Source organism: Arachis ipaensis, chromosome B1 (assembly GCF_059453495.1).
Source record: "Arachis ipaensis isolate K30076 ecotype BB chromosome B1, ASM5945349v1, whole genome shotgun sequence".
In the NCBI taxonomy this organism is placed as follows: Eukaryota; Viridiplantae; Streptophyta; class Magnoliopsida; order Fabales; family Fabaceae; genus Arachis; species Arachis ipaensis.
Window position 1 is genome coordinate 83,039,079 of NC_142436.1, and position 6,881 is coordinate 83,045,959.

General features: G+C 35.5%; 1 pseudogene; it reads right to left on the reverse strand.

Moving 5' to 3' along the window:
• Positions 1-2,689: 2,689 nt before the first annotated feature.
• Positions 2,690-5,866, reverse strand: LOC148577256 (small ribosomal subunit protein mS81 (rPPR8)-like; annotated as a pseudogene).
• Positions 5,867-6,881: the final 1,015 nt, after the last annotated feature.

A 6,881-nucleotide genomic window follows, 5' to 3' on the forward strand; every position in this document is an offset into this window, starting at 1 on the left:
AAGGCACTAGTAGTATTAAATTAGGTCCAGTGTATATAACTGTATCTTCCAAAATTTTGAGAGAAAATTACATTCAACACATAGTTATCAGAACCGAACTGGTGATCGAACCGGTCAGGTTATTGGGTCACTGTGTTAGTGGTTCAACCGGTGGGTCATTGGTTGAATCGGTTAAACCGGTATATATATTTGTTTTATTATTATATTATTATAGGTAAAAATTCGCATACAGTTATTTTCATGTGAAGTTGATATTTAAGAACTGTTAGATGATTTGACAAGTTTGACTAGATATCATCTAAAGATTTTCAACTATCAACTTCATATGAAGACAACTGCATGTAATTTTTACCTATTATTATATACTAAAAGTATTTATTGAAAAAATAAAATTAATAGATATCATATAATCATGAAAAAAATAAATTATGATTAATAAAATTTTTTTGTTTATATTTTTAGTTTGTATATATTTAATAAAATTTATAGTTAAATAAAATATAATTGATTTAAAAATGAGTGGCTTTAAAATTAAAATAAATTGAATATAAATAAAATGAAAACTTGGTATATGTATTATAATATGTATATATACTAACAAGAAGTGTTTTAGTTTGGTGGTATAAACTTCCTCCTTACATCCTTGAACGATGGAGTTTGAACCTTGTGTTAGCCATTTTGGAGAATTTTTTAAAAATTCACAAGGCTTGACACTTGGCAACAATGGAGAGTATATGGAGTATGGTGTTCTTCCACAACGCTAGTGCGTCATAGGCTCTCCTTCAGACCCGACCGGTTCGGTTCGGTCCGGTTTTTACCGGATTTGACCGGTTTTCACCGATTCATATCGGATTTGACCGGTTCAGTATCTTAAGCGGTCAGAAGGTTGGACTGAATTAGTATTAGGTCCGGTTCACCGGTTTTTCAGTCAAACCGGCCGGTCCGGTCCGGTTTTGGTAACTATGATTCAACGCCTTCAAAAGTTCAAATAAGTTTTCTTTTTCCGACAAAAATAGTAAAATAATTAAGTAGCACTTTTTTTTTTTCCAAAATCAGATAATTCCATTCATGAAATGAAAGAAACATATAGGTGTTCATATATGGGACAAGCAAAAGAAATAGGAGGTTCTCAACGCTCTACTATAAAGGTAACATCATATAATAATCTAATAAGAGAAATAAAAGAAAGTAAAATGTTCATCAATTAAGAATTGGGGATTTGTTGAAATTTTTTCTGTAGCTTTAAAGTCGACGCCATTATCTATTCCATACTAATTGATACATTATCAAAGATGAGCCTGTTTCTAGTCTTCTATAAGGACCAGTTCAAAATCACCATCATCATCCTTTGAGAGGAGCTATTGGATTGAGTACGCAAAACTCTCATTCTCAAGTTTCACTCAACATAAAAATCAGAGTCTATGACAAGATCGAGTAACCGACAAGATCTCTGAGTCTATAAATCAAATAAAAAATATCTAGTCAAGTTATTTAAGAGTTGATTTTTGTTTACTAAAGATACGGCTATTTGGAGTGTTTTTGTTTTATTTTAAAATATTAAAAAATTACTAGGCAGTAGGCAACTAGGCATAAATCATTTTGATGATATCTACGAGTGATATTTAGATGAATATTCTCTATCTAAAACTAGCGATATTGACTGAAACAATACAAATGATGCTTGGTCAATTAAATCTGATATCTGGAACATACGCTAATGTCAAATAACAGGGAAGAAACAGAACTCAGGAGAATAGTATAATTCTTTAAAAAAAATTGTTATGTAATGCTTGGTTAATACGTAATACTAAAAGAAAATATAATAAAACAATTGAAACGTTTTTATTTGCATATCAATCTCTTTTAATCAGATTCAAGTTCCGAAAAAATTGCTGCAGGTGATCCAGAATATCAATGGCAATGGCGCATGCTCAGCAAGGTCTACAATACTTTCTAGTTTCTGCTGCATATCCTGCACATCGAAAGCACATATATGTCAAATAACCGTAATAGCTGAAACATTTAAATCAAATGCCAAGATTATGATATAACATGATATGAAATATCCTAGCAGATGATTGCCTTTTCTTCCTTCTTCCACTAGAAAAATTACAAGGGGAATAAAAAGGAAAAAAAAGGTAAGTTATTGAAACAAATTTAGTTAAGCAAATATGTTTTGATAACAAACAACTCTTAAAACCTTAGTAGTGAAAGCAGTCATCTATTTCTCCTACACTTAAGTGTTGCCGAGATTTATTTATAATGGTCACTTAGACAAATAGATCGATCACACAAGATTTACATAAAATTGCCATTTAAAGTAGTAAGTAATTACAGTGCCAAATTACTATCCTATGATCTGGTCACCTTTATCATGAATCAGCCAAGTAACCTACTACAAACAAACGAGAACCAAAAAAGGGAGAAACCTGGCACATTCTGGAGCAACACAGGCAAATCGACTAGTTAATATTTCTCAGTGCTAACATGACGGTTGACACCGGTCTCCAATTAACTAGGATTTTAGGGGAGAAATCTAACTCAGTAAATGAATTGCGAAGACCGGTTTTACAGATATTTTTGGGTCAATTTATAATTTTAAGAGCTAAAGTAACTGCCTAAGATGCAGGGACCAATGTAACATGATCCCTTCATGTTAATAAGATTTACACGCTGAAATGAGTAAATCTTTTCAAAAATTGCCATTATCTTGATAGCATCATTGATCATACATGAATATCTCTTGCAATTTCAAGTATGAAGCTTAAACTGACAAAATATTTATAATCCAAATGGTCTTTTGGTGGCAAATTACCAAACCCACTAACAGCTTGATCAGAGTTGATAACAGTAATCATTTAGAAAAAAGATGACACATATTACAGAGAAAGAAAGGGTCTTCAGGTGTCAATTAGCGACTGCACGACTATTGTTTGAACTAAAAAGTTCAGCGATTTTATTGTCCCGACGAATATGATGAGGACACTTGTATAACAGATCTTTGGCCTCATAGAGTCTACCTTCTATGAAGAAGGATTCAAAAACATGAAGATAAGCTGCAACAGATGGGTATTTTTCATACTCAGTGCCTTAAGGAATTCTGCAATAGGACACAAAGATTCAGGGTATGGAGGATAGTTGTGTGTCTTCATTAGACGAAGACGGTCAAGTGCATCCTCAAGCTTCCCAACTCCTAACAATCTTTCAATCAGATTCTAACCCCTACAAGCAACTTGTAAGCACCTTCCACCGTTTTCTGACAAAGAAAACCATCAACCAGCACATCCAATAAGTCAGAGTCAGCATCGCAGCCCTTTTCGACCATCTTAGAAAGACAAAGCAATGCCTTATCTACTTCTTTGGCATCACAATGCCTTTTGATTAAGATGGTCCATGTCTTGATATCAGGGATACATCCACAAGATTCCATCTCCTCCATCACCTTACATGCTTCTTCAAGCCTCCTTGTCTTACAAAGTCCAAACAATAATTGACTGTAGGTGATATTATGAGGCTCATAACCAGCACTTCTCGTTGTGTGAACAATATTTTCAGCTTCATTGAAGTTCCTTAAGCTTGTCAAAGACCTATGGATGGAATCATATATTGCCTTGGATAGTGTGTGCCCAGTTGACTCATATTTCTTAGCTACTCTGAAAACTAAATTGAGATCCGGAAAATCACATTCAGATATGCATGCTCTTCAAAAGGATAACACAATCCTGAACCGATGGTTTGTATGAGCTATCTATCATAAGCTCATAAAGCTTCACTGAATCCTCCACCATCCTACTCTGTCGAAACTGCCTTGATATCTTCTCATAAGTATCGATATCCAATTCATGACCAACACTCTTCATATCCTCAAGAATATTCCAAACCTCCTCAACCGAATCAATCCTAGCTACAACCCTTGCAATTGTGTTGTAGGTAATAGTATTATGATCAAAAAAGGCTGGGTTTGAAGCTCCTTCAAAACCCTTATCACAAAGTTATCCGACAGCTGAATGTTAAGCTTCTCCGATCCGTTCGCAACCTCATCTCCCCACTTTGATGCCAAAACGACCCTAACCACCTTCTTGGCAGCACCTTGCGTTGCATTTTCCTCCAGCATCCGATGATAGAAGTTGTTCAAAGCAGCACAATCTGAGTCCATCTTTTCCTTCTTAAAACGCATTGAAATCGTCACATAAGTCTCTTCATCGAGATAAAACCCCTTTTCCTTCATCATCATTAGAGTAACCCAAAACTGTTTCAAGGTTCCCTTATTGGCCAAAATCCTAACAATCAAGCTATACACGGATGAACTTGGTATAAACCATTGTTTCTCACTGACCCAACTAAAAAAGCACGAAGCTTTTTGTCCAACCTCCTCAAAATGTAAAGAACAGTTTCATGTGTCAGAGACCGGGAACACTTGTCTAACACTAGCTCTAACCTTTGGGACCGATCGTTGGCCAAAACAATCTCCAAAATTGAGCTAGGTTTCGAAGAAAAGAACAATCTGTGATGAATGCTTGGAAAGCAAAAATTGCAAGAGCGATAATGCGAAAGGGAAGAAAGTGTAGGTGTATTAGTAGTAGTAGTGCTGACTGCTGAGAGAGGAGTGAGTCACCTGGTTCAGAGCGAGTTGTAGTGACCGAGTTGCAACGAGTCGAGTGGCGAGAGGTGTAAGTATCCGATTCTCAGCAGAATGATTTCTCCGGATTTCTGTGATGAAAATTTATAGAATATGTTAAAGGAGGCGGATCCATATAAAAAAAATTATATTACAATGTTTTTTTATTAAAGAAAGAGCTCAACACAATAAAGTGGAGCGATGATAGCTAGTCAAGCAAAAACACATAAAAATCCTACTTAAGAAAGCAGCAAAAGAAAGACATAAAGGTCCATGTCATCTTCGGTATAGCCATCAACAACAAAAGGGATCAACACCTCTCCACTCATTAACGCTTGTCACAGTTATGTTGATAACTTCTTCAACACCTCTACTTTGATCCTGGAAAATTCTCCTGTTCCTTTCCATCCATATATTCCAAATGACCGCACAAAAATACCTTAGCCACTGCTTACGATTCTCCTTACTCCTCGGTTCTTTTGTCCAGGTGAGATAGTGCTCTTTCAACGAACACGGATAAGACCATTGATAGCCGAACCTTGATATCCAAGCACTCCACACCTGTCAAGCAAATGCACAGCCGAAAAACAAGTGATATACATGTTCCAATTCGTTATTACATAACACGCATACAGTGTCCTCCTGTCTGATAATTCCAAATCGGCTCAGCCTTTCCTTAGTGTTCACCCTGCCTATTAAAACAAACGAAGCAAACAGCTCCACTCGTGGTGGCACCAAACTTTTCCAAACGGTGCTTGTGAAGCTGTAGCTGGTCACCTCCTCTGGAAGCATTTCAACCTGCAACACCTGCACAAATGAGTTATTTGAAAAAACACCTTGCCTATCATATTTCCAAATCACTCTATCCTCTCTGTGATTCACTAATTTCATCGGTCTCAAAACCTCATGTAACTGACTCAAGAGCTCTAATTCCCACTGAAAGAGCTCTCGCCTCCATTGGAAATTCCAAATCCACTCTATCTCATCCCAGAACCTACAATACCCAATAACATATCCACACTGGTTTGAAACAAAAAAAAGCCTCGGAAACCGGTCTTTTAGAGATCCACATAGTAGCCATACATCTTCCCAGAATCGAGTCCGTCGCCCATCACCAATCTCCATGGACAACCCTGTCACCATCTTATCCCTTATACGTTCATTCATGATGTTTAACTGGTATATATCCTTCCTGGGGCCTCCTCTCGTAGGTAGTGCTTGAGTTGACAACAGCTCATTGGGATTCATATTATTACATGAACATACAATTTTCTTTCACAGTGGGCACTCTTCCTTAGCAAACCGCCACCACCACTTGAACAACAATGCTGAGTTTCAAATCATAGCATCGCCAACTCCCAAGCCACCTAGTTTTTTTGGAGCTTGCACCATTTCCCACCTAACTAATGCCATATCATTCCTACCATCTTCCTTACTCCACAGGAATCTTCTCTGCATTGAAATCAACCTTGCAGCAACAGCTTTTGGCATCTTGAATAAACTCAAATAATACACTACCAAACTGTTTAATACTGATTTGATAAGCACCAACTTTTCAACTTTGTTTAGCACCTTAGCTTTCCACAAGCTGAGTTTCCCTCCATTTTGTCCATAATAGGCTTTCAGGTCTTCACCAACCTCGAATTTGCTCCTAAGGAGATCCCAAGGTATTTAACTGGGAGAGTGTCCCCCTTACAGCCCAGAAGGTTACACATACGCTGGACCCACTGCTCTTCACAATTAATCGGTATCAAACTTGACTTATCAAAATTCTATTACAATATTATTTTTTATAAAAAATAAAAATGTATTTTTTAATGATGACTTTTAATTATTAAATTTAAATTCATCTGATAAAAATCCTTCATTAATATTTTTTTATTTGTTTAGTTTTACCAAACTATTTTACAAATATTTTGAAACTAAAATAATATATGGTACTAATATTATTTATATCGGTATAATTTTTTGCTTTATTATTTGTTAGTTAAAATCAGTAATTAAACAATTATTATTTTTCGTAATTATTTTCTATAAATTAATCCTAGCCACAAATTTTACATTTATTCCCTTTTCATAAACTATTAATCACCACATATTATTTTACTATATGGTGAATTAACATGAGATGTTCATAATTATATCATCAAGAATTATAATACTTCATTTAATTATTTTTTCTCTTTGCTTCTTTAAATTACTACAAGAAAAAAGGTCTATGGCCACACTTTTTTTGCCACGCTTTAAAAGCGTGGCCAAAAGT